This window comes from Beta vulgaris, chromosome 8 (assembly GCF_026745355.1).
Source record: "Beta vulgaris subsp. vulgaris cultivar EL10 chromosome 8, EL10.2, whole genome shotgun sequence".
NCBI classification, from domain to species: Eukaryota; Viridiplantae; Streptophyta; class Magnoliopsida; order Caryophyllales; family Amaranthaceae; genus Beta; species Beta vulgaris.
The window spans coordinates 16,605,098-16,629,394 of NC_079209.1; the positions used below are offsets into that span (position 1 = coordinate 16,605,098).

The following is a 24,297-nucleotide window of genomic DNA, read 5'->3' on the forward strand; positions in this document are numbered from 1 at the left end:
GCGGTTGTTGCTCAAAATCGCAGCAATAGGTACTGATACAGGCGATTTTATTTTTTTTTGCATTTTGCAATTAAATTTGATAGAATAAAACAGACAACTAACCCATAGATTATTGCAACACTACAATAGCAGCACAAAAGTAACTAAATTAAACCACCATATATTTAATAAAAATAATATTACAAACCCTAATTACAAAAATATATAATAAAAATGAAAACATATCTACTAAGGAAAAAAATTTAAAAAATGAAAAAGAAAAAAATAGAAATACAGAAGCACTAGTAGAAAAAACCTCAAATGCACCGGTTTTTTAGGCCACAAATGCTCCATATTTGACGCGTAGCAAACGTCGCCCGAGCATTTGAAACTTTTACAAATGCTCCAGTTTTATCTTAAAAACCGGAGCATTTATGTTACAAATGCTCCAGTTTTTAAGATAAAACCGGAGCATTTGAGCCCCTAAAAATTTTAAAAAAAAAAAATTTTTTTGGCTTTTTTTATCCAAAATTGATGGACAATCATTTACATGTAGATAAAAGTTTCATTTCTAAAATTCTTGTTCATAAATACAAGATATAGTACAAATAAATAACGATTAACATTAGGTAGCGTTTGGGAACCCGAGTTTCATTTTAATTATTGTATTCTAATTCTAAAATTTGAAATCATGTATTTGAATTTCAATTCCAATTTCTCAAACTTGTTTGGGAAACATGGGAATTGAATTCCAATATTTCAAATCTATGTATGTGTTTGGAAAACATTGGAATTGAATTCCGGAATTCAAATTCCATGCTATTGTTTGGATAATCTTGTAATTGCATTCAACAAAAAAAATATTAAATCCTTAACAAATAAAAGGCATTTGACATTCTAACAATCCAAAATTGTTATAACAAAAGTTATCTCAACATCGAGAGCGACATTTAAAAGTAGTATTTGATAAAAGTAACGAGAAAAACCTACAATGACATATGAAAGTGAGTCAAACTACTCAACAAGGCACAAGAGTACCCAATCAAGTTTCTCATCCTCCGATAACTCTTTCAACATTAGAAACTCGTCGGGATTACCATTCATAAACCTTTTTACTGCCCTCATAATTTGATTCCTAGAAATGCCATATACTTCAAACACAACGGTATATATCTCTTGACAAGTGGGTTTCGGGGTGTCATTCACTTTGCTTTGCACATTCTCTGAAGGACTCAGCAAAACTATTGACCGCATCAGCTACACTATCTTTTTGCGCTTGCGAGAGCCCGAAACAGTTGGATCCTTGGATGAGCTCTTTCCTTCACTTATCATTTCCTCCTCCATGGCGTCCGCTGCCTCATCATGTTGTTCTGAACCATCCCCAACAGCTCTATCTGCACCAAATAAAGTGCATATATCTTCCCAATTCTCTATGCACTTGTTGCGATAAGAGGTTGCATTTTTGTTGTCCTGAAAATGATAGTAGAACATGATATATTTCAGCTCATACTATAGCAGATGACTAGAGAGGAAAAATATATAAGAAGCAAACAAGCAGCAAAATACAAAAAATTTACAGTTTCTAGTTGCTACAATGCATGTAAATTAGCATCTTTAAATATACACAAGCATATGATCAAGCCTTGTCATAAGAAACTTCACCAGATTCACAAATGACTAAACTCTTAGAGACACATGATAAGAAACCTGAGATAACAGGCTACAAGAACTGTCAAAATGAAAGATGATGTCTTTGAGATCTTCCGAACATAAAGCATCACACTCACCATATGTAAATATTACATGAACAACTGAAAAATAACAAAGCTTCAAGACGTGTTGAGTTGAAGAGAAAGCTAGAATGTGTTATTATTCAAGCGTTAGGAGCATCATCACCTATAAAGAAATATGCAAGAGTAGATTCAAATGTGCATAAACATAGTGATGATATATGTTCAAGAGTTTCAGACCCCATTATACAGAATAAGAATGCATCTGATATCTTGGATATTAGTAGTATATATCCCTAATTTTAATGACTTAAGTGGCAGTAATAATCAAGTCAGTTCTTGTGAAATTACATCAGAAAGTTCAGATAACTCATGCTGAGGGAGCTGTAGTGATGAAAAGATCAGTAGGAGCGATGATGGTTCTAGTAGAGTTCGTACTATGACTCGAGAAATTCCTACATAGTCTAGTTCTACAGGGGTCCTAAAGATAAGACTACAAATCTGAGCCTCACAAAGGTTGAATGTTCACAATGTGTAGGGGAAACTTTGAATCAACTGTCTAATTGGGTAATTTCAATAACCTATGAGATTACCTACTAAATTTCGCTGTAAATTCCAATTTATAGCAGAAAAAAGGATATATAACAAGAAGAATTTTAATCATAGAGATCATTATGTAATAATTACGTGAGTGTTTTTACAGAATGATCAATTACTTGTTTAACTTAATATTGCTGAGTATTTATTCACTATTTTCCTACATCTCTCTGATTTCATTGCAGTCAATGTCAACTATAACATGAAACTACATCATTTAACACTTCTTTCAAGCCATCTCACATGATACAAAGCTATACAATGTTTCTCGAAAGACAGATTAAAGCAAACTGAGCAAGTTAACAGACAGAAAATTCTAATAGCAAGATTCAAAGCAAACTGAGCAAGTTAACACCAGAAATCAGATCTAAATCATTTCAGAATTTAGGTTACAGATTTAACAGTTAGTAAAAAAACTACACTAAACAATACAAATCTACACACATATGATATGGAGCAATTCGAAATTTCAAATTCCAAATCAAAAACTAACGAGAGGCCAGATAACTAGCACAGATGTGTAAGCAAGATAACTAGAGGCAAAGAAACAACATAGTTGCGAAATCCGAACCCAAACTCCAAACCTAATTCCGCAAAATCCGAAACCAAACCCTAATTCCGCAAAATCCGACATAAATAAGTAAAACACAATATGTATAGCCAAAAAAACATCAAATTCACAAATTTAATCATGAAAAAAGCAAAAAAAAAAATCATAAACTCGATTATCAACCGCAAATTAGTTCTTTTGATTTTTGAGATCAACCAGAAATTTGTGCAAGAATCCGCAGGAACTGAAATTTCATTTTGGGAGAAATTGATCGTTGAGGGAGGAGAGAGAATCGTGGTTTTTTTTTTGTAGGGGAAGGGGTGAGATTTGGACTAGGCCAGAATTTGAAATCACATGGGGAGGGGGTCTGATTTGAATATAGCTTTTGCTTACATGACTTGGAATTGGGTTGTAATTGGCCCAATTTCAAATCCAATTCTATTAAGTACCCAAACACCTGATTTGGGCCAAATTCAGAATTTCAAATGATATCCTAGTTCCCAAACAGGCCCTTAAGGTAAACTAATATATCCATATGAACATATTCCTTAAATGTTATAAGGACATCAAATTTTTTGGAATCCCATGCACCAAACTGCAGCACCAGCCTCCAATGCAATCCAAATACTTCAATAAGGTGCAACTATAGCTGAAGTAAGCAACAAGCACTCAAGTGTTCTGCAATATGATGTATGACCATTGCACATTTACAAAAAAAGGGACTCCCAATCAACAATAATAGCATGAGTGAAATCCAAACAGGTTGATATTTCCACATTAGAGCAACCACACACAGTCATACATCATAGCTAGCAATCTAATCAACTGACAGACTTTTGTCATGTTAGCATAGCTCACGAGGATCAAGGGGAATAGGTCTGATTTTTATTTTTGCAAGCAGAATTTTTCAACATTGAGAATGACAATATCCTCCTATAACTTAGGATAACAAAGGGAATAAAGGATGGAGAAGGAGAGAACCTGTGCTATTCTTCATGCACTGTCTTGGAGTTGCTGTAAGGGTTTTGCAAGTTCCGCTCGCAGATGAATCTGCTCATTTGACGTATCTCCGGGGATAAAGCAACTTGCAAGGGCGGCAACTTGATGATGATCCAGATCATTATATCATATATGTACCTGAATTTCAGCACCAATGAGCTCAGAAAACTCACGAGTTGAATCTCAACTTTCAGGGGATGCAAATCATATTCAGCTCCATACTATCTTAAGCATACTTGTGAAAATAAAACATGCATATTATAGGAAATTTACCAAGTTTTAGGCTAATTAAACATCTCTAGTCATGAAGTTAAAATACTCCTCAGTGGACTAGTATTTTATGTAGTTCTTCACCCTAGTGTCTACTGTCTAGTGAGTAGTGCGCAGTAGTATAAAAAACTGACATATCTACCATGCCCTAAATTTTCTCATTGGTCATAACAAATGAATACGTACTTGAATATTATTCTTGTTTATTGCTCCTAGTGTAAAGTGTAAAGTAGCTACTATATGTTAATATAATAGAATGATAAGCACAAATCTTGTATTAGTGGAGTAAAGTAGTATCTAATTACATTACATGAAGGTTGCGTATTAGTTAGAGTCACAGAAAGATGCCAGTAGTTTAACAAGAAGCAGACTGCAGGCAATAGGCAACAGGTAATATTTGAAGATAAAGAAGCGTGTAAGGAAAGCTAGATAAAGAAAGAGGATATGGATATGGGTAAGGATTAAGGAAGAAGAAAGGGCACCCGTACCTTGGAGAAGCAGGGTAGTCGCAAGATCCATAGCCTGATAGTAGTATACTAGTATTAGTATATGATATGAGTGGTAATAAGGTAATTAAATAAATAATGATTTAGTATAACAGAAAGGAAAAGGAAAATACTGGGATCAGTTTGAGCGAGGGTAGCAGTGGTGGAGAAGTCACAAGAAGAAGCAGACATATGATTGCGCTGGTAAAAGCTGTTGAAGGCGTAGGAGGCGTGAGCCTGAAGAGTGTTAGGGAGGAAACCTAGTCCAAACAGCTGAATGGGGGTACGTTCAGCACCCGCTGCACAAGCGTAGTCAAGAGCTGACTGCAATGCATCGTCGCTGGCACCGCTACGAGACACGCACCACACTCCCTCACCAAACTCCACCAGCTGCTGCAGCGCAAGAAATAGGAGGAACAGTTTAACAAAGAGACTAAGACTGTGACCTCTTTTTACCCTTTTTAACTTCTGCCATCTAAGTCATCTTTGGTATCCTTGACCTCTTTTAAACTCCTCATAGTCTTAATAGTCTACTTTTCTTTTTTACCTCTACATTTGTCATCATTTTCTTGACCTTAATATTCTGAACAATAATTAAAATGGCTTTGGAAGAAGGGATGATTTTTCTAACTGTATTCACAAATCACAATATTAAAGGTGAATCTTAAACCATTATGAAGAGCAAGAAATAATACCTTCAATCTACTAATTTGTTTTCTCAACAGAGATCCTATACTATTCAACTTTTTGGTCCATGTAAGTTCGTAGAAACTCATGCCGACAAGTAGAATCCACAAATATGTATACAAACAATACAGTAACAGGTGCATGACGTGCAACACATAAGGTATGCATGATATAATAATATTCATTGAATAGTCATGCATTCATGTAGAGGACACAAATTATGTATCACGAGTTATAACTTATAATAAATACACTTATACATGGACTAGAGATTCATTGAACAGTCAAATCATCACAAGACTCCAGTTTTGTACTACTGAAATCAACTCTCTGATTTACAGATCTCTCAGTAAGACGCGCAAGAAGAAGCAAACACAAGTAAGCAATCAACCTTCACTACTCCAAGATTTAGTTAAGCCAGATTATCAGGCAACTACTTTCCCAATCCATTAGCATGTAATAAGAATACACTAGTTGATAAGGTATACCAAAATAGGTTTTGTGTGGAGCGCATGCAGGTTAATCTAAGTAAATGAGTGAAATCATATATACAGATAGTGTAATTTGGAAACATGGTACAACTTACCCAAGGTTAAGAAGCCCAATCACAGTGCTGATACTGATATCAAAATCAACTTTAGGTTGGATGATAAAATTTCCTTCTCGTATTGGCTGAAACATTTGGAACAGAGAAAGCAGCAAATTACAGGCCCAAAAGATGAACTTATTACATAAACTAGTAGCAGTTGTATAGAAAATTGGCCCCATCATGATCATGGTGATGACCATGATCATGGAAAATGAGCGTTAAGAATCCTACCACACAGAGAACAGAACCAGCAAGAAGCTTGTCATATCGCTCCACCCAGTGAAACTTCAGCTGACTTGCACCGTAGAAGGATAGAGCTACCAAAGATGTCATCACGGTAATAGTGCTGCACAAAACATGATCAACCAATAACCACCATCTTCAGATGTATATTCGTTGGAAACAAAGATGGGAAATTAATAGATTTGTATGGGAGTAACCCAAATTTGCTAGCGGACATTGCATATTGGCCGAGAGCAAATTAAGGTGACGTGGGCTCACAAAAGGGGGACCACTCCAAATTCATCATCTTTTGTCTTCATGCTGAGACTGCCGTCACGGCCATAGAAAACGACAAAGTAAAGGGAATCTTCCCTCTGACAGGAACAATCACAACAGTACAAGTGTCACAAGATTATACACCCTGTCAGGTGAATAGTACGCCTATAAATAGCCATCCAGTACTATTCCTGCACGTACATTCTCTCATACTAAAAATAGCCTATCTCTCTCTAAGCTCTCTCTCTCTCTAGAATCCCCTTGAGTATTTAGCTGACTTGAGCGTCGGAGGGGGTTTCCTCGAAACACCCCCGAGGGTAGCTCATGTTTGTCATTGTTGCAGATCCCTCACGGACATCCATCTCCTGTCGGACAACTCTCAAAGGGTCCGGCACTGTTTTCGATACCGAAACAACTGGCGCTAGAAGGAGGGGACCTCACCCTTTCTAAGGTATCAGTCATGGAAGACACAAACAAGGCTACCCATGGTCAGCCTGAGTTTGAACAAGGCCAGAATTCCTCGTAGCCAGTCATCACTGGTGCGTTGGGAAACCCACAATTCCACTACCGGACACCGGGAAGTGACACTACAAGAATAAATGGCTATTGCAACCAACCTTAACGACCGTACGGAAATCTGGTCGTAAAAAGTAACCAATTACGACGAGATTTGCAACCCGTCGTAGATATTAAGGTTATTTTGCGACGGGTCTTAAATTTGGTTGTAAACTTCAAAACCTGGTCGTAAAAAGTGTGAAAATTGTGCGAAAAAACTTGAGCGGGAGCTTTCCTGGTTTCTTAATTCTTTAGCGTCCATATAATTACTAATTACAACGGGACTAACTGTTGCAAAAGACTATTAAATTTAAGAAAAATATCATTAATTGTTAATCCCCAAAAATTAAAAAAACCTTCACTTCAAAAAACAAAAACAACCTACGCTACTGTACGTATTACTCGCTGTTCCATTGCGGTTCTTCACTGCGCAACTCCGATCCTCTGTTCATCCGAATTGTCGAATTTCTGGGTAATTTTCTCCATCTTTCATGCTATAAATCTAAAATCAGATGTTCCTTTTTGTTTTTGTTCGCCTAAATTTGCGAGCTCTCATGTTTTTGGTCGCCTGATTTTCATAGTTTCAGGGGCGAATTCTCGAATTTCTGGGCGAATTCCTCCATTGGCGCCCTAATTTGCGAATTTCTGGGCAAATTCCAGGGCGAATTATCGAAATTCTGGGCGAATTCCTCCATTGGGAGATGCTTTTGTTCGCCTAATTTTCATAGCTTCAGGGGAATTAGGTATTATTCTTCCAGTTTCAAGGCATAATTTTGATTTAAATATTTTCATAATCTTAAACCATAATTGTCGAATTTGGCTGGTATTCTGTTCGTTGGTTTGATTTTATTAGAATATCTACTTATAATATTATACTATGATAATATCTAATTACGGCTGTAATTATCTAATAATATTATCCCAAACTTTGCCTTCTGTGCAAACTTTACACATCTTCCAGCTTGTCTATGATAATATCTAATTATAATATTATCCCAAAATTGCAAATTTGAAACCCGAATCAAACAAAACGATAAAAAGATTTCTGAATTGTGACTTGCTTGTTGTCCAGTATATGTGTTTCTCCTTGTGAATACGATATATGATAAAAAGATTTCTGAATTGTGATTTGCTTGTTGTGCAGTATTAGCAGTATATGTGTTTCTCTTTGTGAATACGATATATGATGTTTGGTGTAGTCTCTGATTCTGTTTGGAGAGTGGTTGTATGCAGTGGAATTGAGTGAGCTATGCAGCGGTAATTTTGGTGAATGATGAATTAGAATGATGCATGTTTTCTTTGGATTTTTATATATATTAAAGTGCTTCTCTTGTAAAGAGAGTTGTTAAGATTCATGGTTAAGGAGAAGAAGAACATAGAGCGTGATTTTTAATGGTTGGGGAAGGGTTTTATGATGTTAGAATAATTAACTTAAGGATCGGTTAGTAATTTACCTTTAATTGGATTGTTAGCTAAGTTTTAAGTGGATTAGGATCACTATGTATAAGTTTATATAAGTATATTCTTGGGGTTTCTAGGCTCTAACTGACATGTTATTCGAGGTTATTATTTGCTAACACTTGGATTTGGATTTGGATTTGGATTTTGTCGTAGGTAGTATACCAACAATTGGGGTTTGTGTCGTGATCCTTTGTGTTGTCTCCTCTTCTGCGTGTTTGACAACAATCTTGCACACTGCCCATAGTCCTAACATATTGGAAAGGTAAATTATTATATTCTTTTTAATATTCATGCTTTATTTATAATTTTAAACCATTGATATTCTCCATTTATGAACTTAGATACGTTCTTATCTTATTATAAGAAAACATTACATTTGTTTGTTCAGAATACAATGGCCCCTTGTAAGGAGTGGATGAAACTTTCTCGAGATGATCGTTTGAATGTTGCATATGAAATAGGCGTTGGAAACTTTTTAAAATATGCATCTGAAAAGTCGGGAGGATTAGAAAAGATTAAATGTCCTTGCGTAAAATTGAAGGGCAATCAGGAGATGGCAAGATCATGCTACTTGACAACACTAAAGCAACCAGTCAGAAGGTTCCCGGTAGAAAATCCAGAGCCACCCTCAAGAAAACAAAGGAGGGCCATGAGAAGAACTCAGGTGGAGAAGAATGAAAGTAATGAAGAAGAGGAAGTACTCACTGTCCGGAAGAGTAAAGAGGTGCCGCTAGAAGAGTTGGAGTCCCGGCCAGAGGATGAGCCGAGGCCACAGCCTGATGGAGAAACTAAACAAGAAGTTTTGGCAGATGATCCTGCTCGGTCGGTCGCGGTCGGGATGGACATGGACCCAGAGGTCCGGGTAAACCTGGTAACTCTCCTAAGAGAAAATGCTGACATATTTGCTTTCTCAGCGGACGAGATGCCGGGAATAGACCCGGCCGTGATGGTCCATCGTTTAAACGTCGACAGGCAGTCCGACCGGTAAAGCAAGAAGAGAGCCTTCTCGCCGAAAAGAATAAGGCCATCAAAGAAGAAGTAGAAAAGCTGATAGCGGCTGATTTTATCGAGCCTTGTGACTACCCTGAATGGCTGGCAAATGTAGTCATGGTGAAGAAGGCCAACGGCCAATGGCGTATGTGCGTGGATTTCACAAACCTGAATAGGGCATGCCCTAAGGACTGCTATCCTCTGCCAAGGATAGATCAGCTAGTGGATTCTACTAGCGGACATGCACTACTGAGTTTCATGGATGCCTTCTCAGGGTATCATCAAATCAGCTTGTTAAAGGAGGACCGTAAGAAAACGGCATTCATCACGGATGGGGGTGTTTACAATTATAAGGCAATGCCTTTCGGCCTGAGAAACGCTGGGGCAACCTACCAGAAGTTAGTGGACAAGGTATTTGCGGCTCAGAAAGGGCGTAATATAGAAGTGTATGTGGACGACTCTATTGTCAAGAGTAAAACGGACCGAGAGCATCTGAGGATCTGGAAGAAACATTCAAAACATTGAGAAAATACAGCATGAAATTGAACCCAAAGAAGTGTGTCTTTGGCGTGAGAGCAGGAAAATTTCTTGGGTTTATGGTGAGCAAAAGAGGCATTGAGCGAACCCGGACAAGGTTCAAGCAATTTTGAGCCTTCCAGAGCCCAAAGGCGTCAAAGACATCCAGAGATTAACGGGAAGGATGGCCGCTTTGACGAGATTCATATCGAAGTCGGCTGATAAGGCCCTTCCGTTTTTCGCATTGCTAAGGGGGAATAAAAAGTTCGAATGGGGAGAAGAGCAGAGCAAAGCTTTCTCGGCCGTCAAGGAACACCTTGCAAAGCTGCCAACAATAACAAGGCCAGAGGCGGGAGACACACTGCAATTATACATCTCGGCCTCCCCCAAAATGGTAGCGGCAGTGCTGATAACAGAAAGGGAAAAACAGCAACATCCAATATACTTCGTCAGCCACATCCTTAACGGCCCAGAGAGCCGGTATCAGCAGATAGAAAAAATGGCATTGGCGGTTATTGTAGCGGCTCGGAAGTTAAGGCCCTATTTTGACTGTCATCCAATACAGGTGTTAACAAATCAGCCGTTGGAGAAAGCTCTGCAAAGGATGGACACCTCTGGGCGCTTATTGAAATGGGCCATTGAACTGTCGGAGTATGATATTCAGTATAAGCCGCGAACGGCCATAAAAGCGCAAGCACTGGCGGACTTCATGACTGAGGCTTATGAGGAGGCAGAGATAAAAGAAAAAGAATCATGGCTGCTGGAGGTAGACGGTTCTTCGGCCGCGAGCGGGGCCGGGGCCGGTATTGTGATAACCAGCCCAGAAGGAAACACCTTCGAGTACGCCATCAAATTTGCTTTCCCAGCCTCAAACAATGAATCAGAATATGAGGCAGCCATTGCTGGCTTAAGAATGTGCATTGCAGCAGGAGCTAAAAGCGTCCTAGCAGTCAGCTTAAAGGAGAATTTGAGGTCCGAGAACCCAACATGGTTAAGTATGTGGAGAAAGCCAAAGAAATAATAGCACAGCTGGAACAGTTTGAAGTAGAGGCGATTCCAAGGGCTGAGAACATGAAGGCGGACTCCCTATCTAAACTAGCTAGCTCAGATTCATTCCAGGTAGAAGGAATGGTCACGGTTGACATCCTCAAGGAAAAAAGCATTGCCCAGAAAGTGGCCGTGATAAACAGCATTGACCAACAAGGGGAATGGTTTACAGAGCTAGTGAAGTACAAGCAAACAGGAATGCTCCCGGCAGATCCCATGGCCGCCAAAAAATTGCAGAAGCAAGCAAGTTGGTACGTGATATACCAGAATGAGTTGTACAAAAAATCATTTAGCCTGCCACTGTTAAAATGCGCAACATCTGCTGAGGCCGTGAAGATAATGGAAGAAATTCACGAGGGTGTCTGTGGAAACCACATTGGAGGTAAAGCACTGGCTTTAAAGGCACTCAGGGCTGGATTCTACTGGCCCAGCATGTTGGCCGATGCGCAGGGTTATGTGAAAAAATGTGATAAGTGCCAGAAGTTTGCACCGGTGATAAATAGGCCCGCTAATGACTTGCAGCCCATTCATGTCCGATACCATTCGCCAGTGGGGAATGGATATCTTGGGACCGTTCACTTGCGACGGGAGGAAGGCGTTTCTTGATTGTGGGTATGATTACTTCACAAAGTGGATCGAAGCGGAGCCGACAGCAAAGATAAAGGCCAACCAAGTAAAAAAGTTCATCTGGCAGAACTCATGACTAGGTTTGGCATCCGGCCGCGATCGTATTGACCACGGAGTCCAGTTTGACTGTAGACCCATTCAGGCTTTCTCTCGGACTTCCGCGTGAAATTTGCATATTCCGCAGTGTGCCATCCCCAGAGTAACGGTCAGGCAGAGGCCGCTAACAAGCAAATTCTGAACGCCTTGAAAAAGAAGCTCGATGAGTTTAAGGGAAAATGGGCCGAGATGGTACCGGCTGTTCTATGGGCAAATAGGACAACTGAGAAAGAAGCGACGGGAGAAAGCCCTTTCAAGCAGCTTTGGCGCAGAAGCAGTGCTCCGTAGAAGTAGGCTTGCCCACCTCGGATAAAACATCAGGCCCTGGAAAGGAATGATCAGGCACTGAGGGAGGATCTGGATTTCTTGCCAGAGATAAGGTTAAAAGCGGAGCTGAGATCAGCAGTGTACAAGGACCGGATCCGTAAAGCCTACAACAAGAAGGTCTTGGAGAGACCGTTAGCTGAAGGCGAGCTAGTTCTGCGAAGGACAGCCGCCACTGGAAAAGCTCACACAGAGGGTAAATTAACTGCCAATTGGGAAGGCCCATATATCATAGCTCGAAAGATAGGTCCGGGATCCTTCATTCTCAAAGGAATGGATGGGAAAGAGCTGAAGAACTGCTGGAATGCTGACGTCCTTAAGAAATATATGTATAGTCAAAAGAAATGTAATGGGCCGAGAGCCTTCGATGGCATTATACATAAATAAAACTCTGTTAGCATTCCGATATATTCTGTTTATGTTTGTCCATTACTCTCCATATTTTCGCTAAGTAAAGTGAAATGATTGTTACAAAAGTTAACAGCCATATAACAGGCTAAGTAATCATACCAGCCATATAACAGGCTAGGTAAGGTTAATAGCCATATGACAGGCTCAGTACTAGTACCAGCCATATAACAGGCTAAATAAAGTTAATAGCCATATGACAGGCAAGTACTTGTGTCAAGCCACAGACGCAATAAACACTAGCGGCCATATAACAGGCAAATAAACGCTAAACGGCCATATAACAGGCAAAATAAACATTAGCGGCCATATAACAGGCAAATAAACGCTAAACGGCCATATAACAAGCAAGACAAATATTAGCGGCCACATAACAGGCAAAATAAACGCTAACGGCAAAATAACAGGCAACATAAACGATAGCGGCCAAAGGACAGGCCAAACAGTTGTTGCAAAACAGAGAGATTAAACAAAAAGATCGTTAACATAGCGTAACGGGCACAAAAGCTTCAAATTAAATACAAGGAAGGTTCATCTACCAAAAGTGAATCATAAATTACTGGCTTGGCGGCCAACTACAAACAAAATTTGGCAGCCACTAAAAACAAGGCCTTTATAGATTCAGTAGCAAAAGTTAAAAGAAAAGTTTACATGCCATTTAAAAGGCTGACAACTAAAACTATTACAAGCTATTAGATGCTACGGAAGAGGTTGAAGATGACCGCCAAAATCTTCAGGAAGGGGGCGCTTCATCTTCAGCGGTAGGTAGGACGTTGGCAATTATCTCCTCAGAGCATATGTAAGGCTCGTCCGCCAAAGGTTGCCTGTGGACTCCCTCGCCAAAAGCGACCTCCATCTGCTCCCAGTCGAAGCCAGGATGGGAGTGGCAGACGCACCTTTTAGCAGCCACCCATCCGCCGTCATACCGCTCGCCAAGGAGTCCAATAAACTCCTCAGACCTCTTGAAATCATCCAGAGCAGCTTGCCGGGCCTCAGCAGTAGCGGCCTCCACAGCAACTTGCGTCTCTTCCTTGGAAGTTTTAAGAGCAGTTTCCAAGTTGGAGCACTTTAGCTGAAGTTCTTCTAAATCTTTGGCCTTCTGCCGCAGCTCCGCCATCTCCTTGTCGGCCTCAGTCCTCGCCTTCTTCTCGGACTCAAGGTTACTCTCCAGCTGAGTAACCTGAAGAGAAAGGCTCTTCTTGTCGGCCTCCAAGTCCTTGATGACTCCACTAGCGCTCTCAGCCACGCGCTGGTACTCAAGATATTGAGCTATCAACTCAACAGCAGAGTTCCCGGCCTGGAAACACAGCAAGGAAAAAGAGTAAAAAAAAAAAAAGAAAAGAAAAGAAAAGAAAAGCGACGAGAACAGAGAAGTAAAAAGAATGAACTTACCACAACGAGATCGTGAGCCAATTGAGCAGCGGGCGCGACCAGCTTGTCGGCAGGACGATCAAAAGGTAGTTGGAGCCCCTTCAAAAGACGATACCCTAAAGTACCTCCATTGGCAGGGATGTCAGCAAAGATGGACTCATCCTCCCTCACATCCAGAGCCGGTCTGAAAGCTAGGCCGACAGTAGAAGGAGGATGAGAAAGGGCAGCCTTGACAGAGGCGCAAAGAGGGACGATGTTGGTCTCAATCCACTCCTGCGCCCGGCAAAAGATTCCCGGACCAAGGTCCGAGAGGAAGGTTGGCCTGCTGAGCATCTCGTACACCCTTTGGCGGGTAGAGCAGCTAGAACCAACGACAGCATACTTGCTGCGAGCCAAGGAATCCGAAGACCGCTGAACTCCTGGGGCCGGCTCTCGTACAGGCGAAAGAGAGAGTCCCTGATTATCATTTACGGCCAAGTCCGTAGAGTTAACTTCTACGGACTGGCGTTTGTTAGGGGCATCAACCTCAGGCTCTCTCGGACGTCGACGAGAGGTGCTACCGCCACCCCTATTTATGGGGACCTGGATGGTGGAGCGAGAAGGAGTTGACTCCCCACGGCCAGGGCCGCGACCCTGGGTTCTCCCAGCACGACGAGCCGTCCTCCCAGCCCGGTTTCCGCGGCCGGGATTTCTATCAGTCCCTCGAGGGCCGCCAGTGAGCCCATGGATAGTGTCGTAATCAATAAGAGGCTCGTCAGGATTTGGGGCCATGGGGCGTAGCTTGTCGTCCAAACCCAGCTCTTCTAAATCCAGGCTCACGTCCCCTGAAAGCAAATCACACAAAGCAGTTTACACGTCAGAACGGCAAGGAAAGTTAACGCATAAACAAAAAGTAAAAAAAAAATATAAAGATCATGTCGGACCAGAATTTACTTTACACACCTTCTGGATGAGTCCGGCACATTCCCAAGGATGTATTTGGCGTGAGGAAGCCAAGTACGGGGAATCCTCGTCTCAGCCTCATCCCCCTCAAGGACCACGTCCACAGAATCAAAATATTCGAAGGCCTTCACCTCGGCCTCCGTCAATTCATACTTAGTGACATCCTCCATCCTGGGAAAAGGTTTGGTGAAGTGGCGGCGAAGAGGAAAGTTGTCCGGAACCTTCAGCCAATAAAAAGCTCCCTGCCAACTTTTAAGCCCACTCATTTTCGGGTAAACCGTCATCTTGTCCGCGGCCGTCATAAGAGACCACCAACCCTTCTCGGCGGAGCCATTCTTTCTCAGCCAATGCAACCGCCGGAATAAATTCAAAGTCTCGGGAAAGCCATTATAATGGCAAACCCAAACATAAGCAACTATATTCCTAACGGCCAAAGGCGTTAGCTGGGCAAGGCATACGTTGAAAGCTTGGAAGATTTTAGCTATTACCGGGTCCAACGGAAACCGTAGTCCATACTCTAAATGATGAGCATACACGGCAATATGACCGGCAGGACAGTCTATCACTTTAGCTCCCTCGGCCGGGACCACTAAGCTGTACTCAGAAGGAAAGCCGTACAATTTCCTAGCAACCTCACAATAATTCAGCTCTAAGGCTGCCGACCGCCAATTCTTGCAAATAACGGTCTTCTTTGGGCCGTCACTATAATCCACAGGCAACCATTTCCCTGAATGGAGGACATCTGTCCGGGACGGGATCACCTTAGGCCGCGGAGAGGAAGGCATGGCAGAACTCTCACCGACGTCAAATTGACGGGGACGGGAATCATGGTCACGGCCAGAAGAGGAAGGAGCATCATGTTCCATGCTGGCAATAGAGTCGCTATCAGAACCTAAATTGACAACAGGAGGATGAGAGGGATGAGAAGGAGTTGGATCTTGGGCAAGACGGTCAAAGACATTGGGATCGGTCACGACCCCAGCATCAGCTAGGCTCTCTAGCCAGGCATGCTCTCTCAAAGGTTGAACATTTAACCCAGGGATGGCATTAGGAGGAGGATGTCTAAGAGTCCTACGGGCCAGAATCTGGTGTCTCAGTTCTTTGAGTGTCTGATTATCACCACTCATCCTAGCGGTCAAGAATTGAGCGGTCAAGTTGGTCAATTCAGGAGACGAATGGTCGTTTAAAAACTTAGACCTAAGCTCTCTGTCCCGGTCAGAAGTCAGAGGGAGATCAGCCAAAAGGCGAGTCCTCCCATCTGGGGGGCTAGAGTCCGACGAACTAGGTTCGACATTAAGGGAAGGGGATGAAGGTTCACTTTCAGTAACCAAATTAGTGCCTAGAGAGTTTTGACTGTCTGACTGGTCCGACATGATCTCAAGGAAGGAAATAAAAGCAAAAAATGAAAAGAAAGACTAAAGGGTAGAAAAAGGGGTACCTGAACAAGAGACACACCGAAAGATAAAAACCTCGAGAAAAAACGTCCCAGGAAATGCTTCTCAAGCAAAGATTCGCCGGAGAAATGTCGCAACAGTGTCGATAAAACCCTCAGAGAACAAACCCAAAAACGGAGCCAAAAGGTGATCTTTTTTCAGAGATTGTGAAGGGAACGAAGAAAAGTAGCAGGCTTTGGCAATTTCGAGGCGAAAGAAACAATCTGGCACCAAGAAACAGCGAGTTCAAAGTTCGCAAGAAAATGGAGAAAACCAGAGAAAAGTCTGAAGGAAGGAGAAGGAGTTGAGTAAAAGTAGAAAGGAAAAAGGAATTTCGCTTTTAAATACCAAAATAAAAGGCTTGGATTAAAAACATATCAACTGCCTCTACGGATGCATGACAAGTGTCGCTTGCGCAGTATACCCTAAAGTCCAAAAAGGAAAAAACGAGCGGGATTCCAGAGTTTAGTAATGATTGCACTTTTTCAAAAACCAACGACTCACCCCAGGTTGACACGTGGAAATAAGAAAAAGACCAACTAACAGGGGAACCTTAATTCATCCACATCACCAAGATAGAACATCCATGACGGTCACGACCGCCAAAGATGCTGGGGGGCTAGTTGTATGGGTGTAACCCAAATTTGCTAGCGGACATTGCATATTGGCCAAGAGCAAATTAAGGTGACGTGGGCTCACAAAAGGGGGACCACTCCAAATTCATCATCTTTTGTCTTCATGCTGAGACTGCCGTCACGGCCATAGAAAACGACAAAGTAAAGGGAATCTTCCCTCTGACAGGAACAATCACAACAGTACAAGTGTCACAAGATTATACACCCTGTCAGGTGAATAGTACGCCTATAAATAGCCATCCAGTACTATTCCTGCAGGTACATTCTCTCATACTAAAAATAGCCTATCTCTCTCTCTCTAGAATCCCCTTGAGTATTTAGCTGACTTGAGCGTCGGAGGGGGTTTCCTCGAAACACCACCGAGGGTAGCTCACGTTTGTCATTGTTGCAGATCCCTCACGGACATCCATCTCCTGTCGGACAACTCTCAAAGGGTCCGGCACTGTTTTCGATACCGAAACAAGATTGTTTACGTCTTCTTAATACAAGACTCTGACAGTGTATTATAAGCATTTGCAGAGGGAGGAGAGGAGAGGGAGGGAAAGAGAAGGAATAGAGAGAAGAAAATTTGGCTTTTCCACAGATTTATTGACCCGAAACCATATTTAACCTACCACATAAAAAGCAGCCCATACAAAACCATCGCAACAAAACATTTCTGACATACACCAAAATAACACATCTAAGCAGAGTACTCCATTTGTTTGGTTTCTTAGGTTTTCCCATTTCAGGGGTGCCACAAATTAATCAAGGATAGGCATTGTACCTGAATAACAACACTATGATGGCCAGGACCATCATCGAGGATGAATTTGCCGACAGCCAGAAACACTGTAAGTGTCGTTGCACAAGGTGATAGTGCGGGTACTAGGACTAGTCCAGCGAGAACCATTTTCTCCATGGGTTGATGGTGAGAATGGCTATGACCACCCTTTCCACATAGAAATAACAAGATATAACTTCCACCAAGAAACACAAGTAGCAGAGAAGCAAGCTTATGCACAGTTTCTTCCCCGGCAATGGTATTTGCCATGGTTACAGCTGTTATGCCAAGAAGTGCAGTAGATATCACATGCAAACATGCTCGAAAGACAGCTGCGCGAAGAGAAAGTCAACTGTAGTGAGTTTCTAGTTATCAAAGGCACATATAATTTTCTAGAAAGTTAAATCCCACTTGTCTAGATGATAAAGTTGCAGCATATATTAGGATGATGAATAAAATAAGACCCAATTCACAAAAACGAGGTGCATACACCAAAAGTAATGTGCAGTTGTGCACTTCATGAAATGACATCCTTTCAGATGATGCAGCCTTCAGAATAAGATAGGATTTATGGGACGTGTTGAATGGAAGCCTAAGCATGGTCATTTGAAGAATTGAAGGTCAAAGACTGATAAATCATCTGCAAATCCTCAAACAGCACAGTAAGGGAGAAAATGTCAACTGAGCAGACACAATGAAAACTTTCCTCCTGGCAGTACTTTTATTTTTTTTCTAATTACATTTCAAGGTCCTTTATCTTTATAAGGCTGTTGTTTATCTAGATTCAAGTGAAAGGTTTGAGAGGCACTTGACATTTCTAGATTTCATATAAAAGTTCTCATATGATGGCTCCAGGGCGTAATATTTTTTTTTTCTATCCTTAGCCTTCGTTTTGCATTTGGGTGACACCTTCTTGGTGTCTTTTTATCATACTTGTTACTTATCCAGACAAAAAGGCTGGTTATGTCTTATTAAAGGGTTTTTCAAAAGGAGAATAAAATGGTAACCTTGTTGCAGAAAAACAACCATATCAGTAAAACTAGGAATGCTATCAAAATCATGGAACCAAGTCTTCTTTACGAGGATATAACATGACTAGAAAGGCTTTACTTTTACTTCAATGTTGGATAATGACCTCTTCACTGGCAAAAAAATACTTTTATTATTAAATGGAACATAACTATTCTTTATATAGTCTAAATTAGAAGGCAACCAGCAATCTTCCATTCATCAAATTCGTTTGTATGACAAACTTTCACGTTTGCCATTAAAGATGAAAAAAGCCCAACATAAAACAATAATCATGGCGATTGGGTTGACTCTTGACATTGATAGAAGAAGATGATTAATGATTTGGGCTTATCAATCCTTCTCTCTATCATATCTTCTGCAGCTGTTTTCACTTTCCTCTCACTTCATAAACTGATGGTTGTTTTTTTTTGTTTTACATAATTTTTTTTTTACTTTGAATTAGAAAAAAAACATGCCATGATTATTAAATAACGCAATTGAAGTCTCCTTCCCCGGCCATTTAGCAAAAGATAATGTACCTTCATGCTTTATGATCACAAAACGACACCGGGAGATATCAGACTCCTAGAATTCATCAAAAATCAGACAACAGTGGGCACTTTAACTTGTTGAAGCGTGAAAGAGAAAGATCACATGCCTGCAGATCTCCAGATAAGCATTTGGAAAGCTCGTCATTTTTGTTTCTGATAATTAGTGATAACCAGAACTGCCAACAGAATCTCTTGGATCTTGTCCTGTTGTATAATAGTACGCAGTTGATTGCTTCGTGCTCTTGATTTTCTTCTCGGATCTAGGGTTTCATGCTTCATGCTCTTGATTTTCTTCTCGGATCTAGGGTTTCATGCTTCGATTTCTTCGGGCCAATGCTCTCTCTCTCTCTTCGATTGGTCCATTAGATTTAACCCTAGAATTGATTCGAGTAATTCAAAGAAAACCTAGAAATTAGGAGAAAATCAAACCTAAAGGAGCAATTTGATTAAAGAAATAGCGGACTTGAGAGAGAAGGGGACTTGGGAAGGAGGGATGTCGGAGGGAGGTTTGATCAAACCTAGAGAAGGGTCCAATTGAGAGAGTCAGGGGGCTTGGGAGGGAGTGAAAACAATGGAGAGAGAATGCCTAATGAGGAGAGACGAATTTTTTTTTAGCGCATTCAATGTGAGGTTTCGTGAATATTGAGAGGGTCCAAATGCTTGGGTTGACTAATTCACTGGAGCATTTGATATCAACCAGAGCATTTGATAAGTAACAAAAGCAGTTTTTTCCACTAGTGAAGTACATAAATTTAATAAAGAAAATTAAAAATTAAACGAAAATGAAAAAATGAGATTAGATCTTGAAAACAACAGAGATGGTGAACAACGGCCAAAACAGACGAATGAAGATGGTGAACGACAGCCAAAACAGACGACCAAAGATGACGAACGACGGCCAAAATAGACGAACGACGGCTAAAACACGACGGCGCTGGTGCCAACGAACTCGACGACGCGGGGCGAACGACGTGGGGAAAATGAAATCGAGACGACGAAAGCCGTCTCCACCACAAAACAAATCGAGGTCTTCGTTGGAATTATTTGACTTGAGCCGAAAAAAACAAACAAAACAGATCTGAGAGTCTTCGTCGGAATTATCGCGGTCTTCGTCTCCATTACCGTCGAAGATGAAGGGTGAGGGTCAAGATGAGAGGAGTGAGGGTGAAGAGGAGTGGTGCTCTGAGAGTGAGGGGCGGCGAGAGGAGGGTGAAGGGGAGTGGTGATCTGATAGTGAGGGGCAGCGAGAAGAGAGACGAGTGAGGGGCGGCGAGAGGAGAGAGGAGTGAGGGGCGGCGATAGAAGAGATGAGAGAGGAGTCAGGGTGAAAGAGAGGGGAGAGAGGGGTGAAGGTGAGAACGGATGTGAGTTGTGAGAGAGGAAATAAAACAAACCCTAACTGATGAGCATGCTTTTCTATACATTTTTTAATGATATTGCTGCGGTTTTTGTCAAGAACCGCAACAATATATTAAAATATTATTTTTTAATAATATTAAAATATATTGCTGCGGTTCTTGACAAAACTGCAGCAATATGTTTGGTCAAAAAGTCAACTTTTTCAAAAAATTTTCTATTATACTATATTGTTGCGATTTTTGGTAGAAACCGCAGTAATATCTTTATTTTATATTTACCTTCTCTTTTTACATGATATATTGTTGCGTACGGGTAAAACCACAGCAATACCACCGCAGCAATAAGCAATTATTCTACTAGTGAGATAATCTGATGCGTTCCTTTATGGACTGGATCAGATTTTTAAAACTGATGCGTTTTTTTAGTCTGATCCGATTCACAAGACCGCATTAGATTTTAAGTTATTTTTTCTATAAAAAAAAGCGTGCAACCCATGTTTTCCACGTATAAATTATGTGTGTTGTTTGCTATTGTTTCTTCTTGTTATTGCTGGTTATGTACTGCATTTAGTTGCTGGTCTTCATTGTTAATTTGGTTGTCTGACAATTTAGATTGGTTGAATTGCATAATTGGTTTGGTTGTCTTGATTGTGTGACATTGTGGGTGTCGTTGTGACCCCCTTCCAATCCCTACAACTTGGTATCATAGCCGGATGTTAAATTTGACCACTGTTATGGAGTCTACTAGTGGTAGTGAAGGTAGTTCAATGGTTAAATTGACATCAACCAATTATTCCATCTGGAGACCTATGATGGAGGACTTGTTATACTGCAAGGATTTGTATGACCCAATTGAAACTGTCACCAACTCTGATGGTAGTGTTTCTAAACCATCTAAACCAGATAAAATGGTAGAAAAAGATTGGGTAAAGTTGAAAAGAAAGACTTTGGGAACTATTAGGCAATGGGTTGACATTAGCATATTCAACCATGTGTCACAAGAGTCCGACCCTTATGATTTGTGGAAGAAGTTGGAAGGTCTTTATGAAAGGAAAACTGCTCATAACAAAGCTTCATTGATTAAAAGACTTGTTAATTTAAAACTGAAAGGTGGAAAGTCTGTTTCTGAGCATCTTAGTGACTTCCAGGACATTATTAACAAGTTGACTACTATGAAGATTGTTTTTTTTTTTTTTTGCTAAGTAAGAGTAAGTAGTATTAAACACACGAAAATTCAGTACACCTACAGCTATCCGCTGGGGAGCAAACCAACTAGGTTAGACTCCTCCACACAAGGGAAGCTACAGCCATTAGGCTAACAGCTAATCACTATACACTTTGCTCTTTACATTTTCCCACCATGCTATATCCTTACTGGATATCTTCCTAGGATGAAGATTGTTCTTGATAATGAGTTGCAGGCTTTGTTCTTGTTGAGTTCTTTGCCAGATAGTTGGGAGACCTTTGTTGTGACTACTAGTAACTCTGCTCCGGATGGTGTGCTATCTTTGGATGTGATTAAAGAAAGTATGTTTAATAAAGAGATAAGAAGAAACGAGATGGGAGTTGATAATTCACATGTTCTTGTTGTTGAGAATTGTGGAAGAAGCAAGAGTACGGGTCCCAAAGGTCGGGGTAACTCAAAGGGGAGGTCCAAGTCTAGAGATAGACAGACTAGGACATGTCATCACTGCAACAAGCCTGGCCATATCAAAAAAGTTTGCTATCGTTGGAAGAAAGAACAAGGTAAGAAGCAAGACTCACAAAAACAAGGAGATGATAAAAATACTGCAGCAACCGCCTCTAAGAGTGATGCTGAGGTCACTTTGATTTGTGCAACTAGTGAGTGTCATCATGTAGAAAGTTCATATACGGAGTGGCTTGTAGATTCAGGCGCTTCATAGCATTGTGTTCCCAAAAGGGAGTATCTCACAAACTATCAATCTGGTGATTTTGGTAGTGTGAAGATGGGGAACAAGAGCTCAGCTAGCATTGTTGGGCTAGGTGATATTCTTGTGAAGACAAGTGTTGGGTGCATGCTTACATTGAAGAATGTGCTCCATATTCCTGATTTACGCCTTAATCTGTTGTCTGCAAATGTCCTTGATCAAGAAGGGTTCCGACATACCTTTGGTGATGGTAAGTGGAAATAATCCAAGGGTTCGATGACGGTTGCTCGTGGCGAGTTGTGTTGTTCTTTGTATAAGACATACTTGAGTGTATGTTCTGGTGAGGTGAATGCAGTTGAAGAAAAGAATTCTCCAAATTTGTGGCATCAAAGGCTAGGGCATATGAGTGACAAGGGGATCAAACTGTTAGCACGTAAATCTTTTATTCCTGTTGATAAAACAGTTGGCCCTTGTGATCATTGTTTGGCAGGTAAGCAACATAGAGCTTCCTTTTCTAGGAAGTCCACCAGAAGGCAAGAAAAATTGGAGTTAGTTCATTCCGATATTTGTGATTCTATTGAGGTGGAGTCTTTTGGTGGCAAAATAGATATTTTGTCACTTTCATTGATGATGCTACTCGAAGAACTTGGGTGTATATGTTGAAGACAAAAGGCCAAGTGTTCGACATTTTCAGAAAGTTTCATGCCATGGTAGAAAGGGAGACCGAAAGAAAGTTAAAGTGTCTTCGATATAACAACGGTGGTGAGTATACTTCAAAAGAGTTCAAGTATTATTGCTCACAACATGGCATTAGACATGAGAAGACAGAGTCCGGCACACCACAACACAGTGGAGTTGTTGAGAGAATGAATAGAACCATTGTAGAGAAGGTGAGGTGCATGCTTAGAATGTCTGATCTTCCTAAGACATTTTGGGCTGAAGCAATGCAATGTGCCGTGTATTTGATTAATCAATCTCCATCGATTCCTCTTGGTCTTGACATTCCAGAGAGAGCATGAAAGGGACGTGATCCCACTTATTCACATTTGAGAGTCTTTGGCAGCAATGCATACATGCATGTGCCTAACACTACAAGAGAAAGCTGCAATTACGACCAAGAATTACGACAACACGCGTTTCTGGTCGTAAATAATGAGCATTTACAACCAGATATGCTAATTGGTCGTAAATAGGATAAATTGTCTACGACGAGATGAATTCTGGTCGTAAACGCTTATATTCTACAACCAGATTCATTTCTCGTCGTAAATAATGAGCATTTTACGACCAGATCTAGTAAGTTGGTCGTAAATACTAGGGCCCAAATACCGCGTGAAATATTTCACTCAAAATTTGAGTAACCGCGTTCACCACTCTTCCTTCCTCATTTTTATTCCTTCATTTCATTCATTTCCCTAATATCATTCTTCAATTTCCAGATTCATCTTCTCTCTCTTCTAATTCCTCTTCTCTCTTCAAATTCGTCTTCTCTCTCTTCACCCTAGTTCATTTGTTTCCATAATTTTTAATTTGTTTGGGTGAATTATTTTTTCCCCAAATCAATTTAGGGTTTCCACTTTCGATTGTCTCCAAAATTCAAACCCACAAGATCGAATCTCAAGTTTTTAAACCCAAAATTCGATTTTTTGGTTTGAATCTCAAAGATTCAAACCCAAAAATGGATGTTTTGTGTTTGTATGTCAAACTTTCAGAGCAGAAATGGAATAATCGCAAACTTTCATTTGAAGATTTGGATGCTCACACAAGATCTGTTCAAATTTTTGTATTTTCTGAAAATTTGTGGGTACTTTGCAAAGATCTGGAATTTGGGGATTTATGGTTTCGAAAATTAGTAGGTAATTTTTTTTGTTTAATTTTCTTCGACGTTTCTGGGTTTGTATTCGAATTTCAAGTGTTTTATGTGCTTGAATTTTGT

General features: G+C 40.7%; 1 long non-coding RNA gene and 1 pseudogene across 1 annotated transcript; one reads left to right on the forward strand and one right to left on the reverse strand.

Moving 5' to 3' along the window:
* Positions 1-847: 847 nt before the first annotated feature.
* Positions 848-19,259, reverse strand: LOC104906513 (uncharacterized; annotated as a pseudogene).
* On the forward strand, positions 7,610-8,905 carry LOC125492451 (uncharacterized). The gene is made up of 3 exons (XR_007269042.2): positions 7,610-7,682; positions 8,554-8,662; positions 8,789-8,905. It is a non-coding gene; the product is annotated as an uncharacterized LOC125492451 (long non-coding RNA).
* Positions 19,260-24,297: the final 5,038 nt, after the last annotated feature.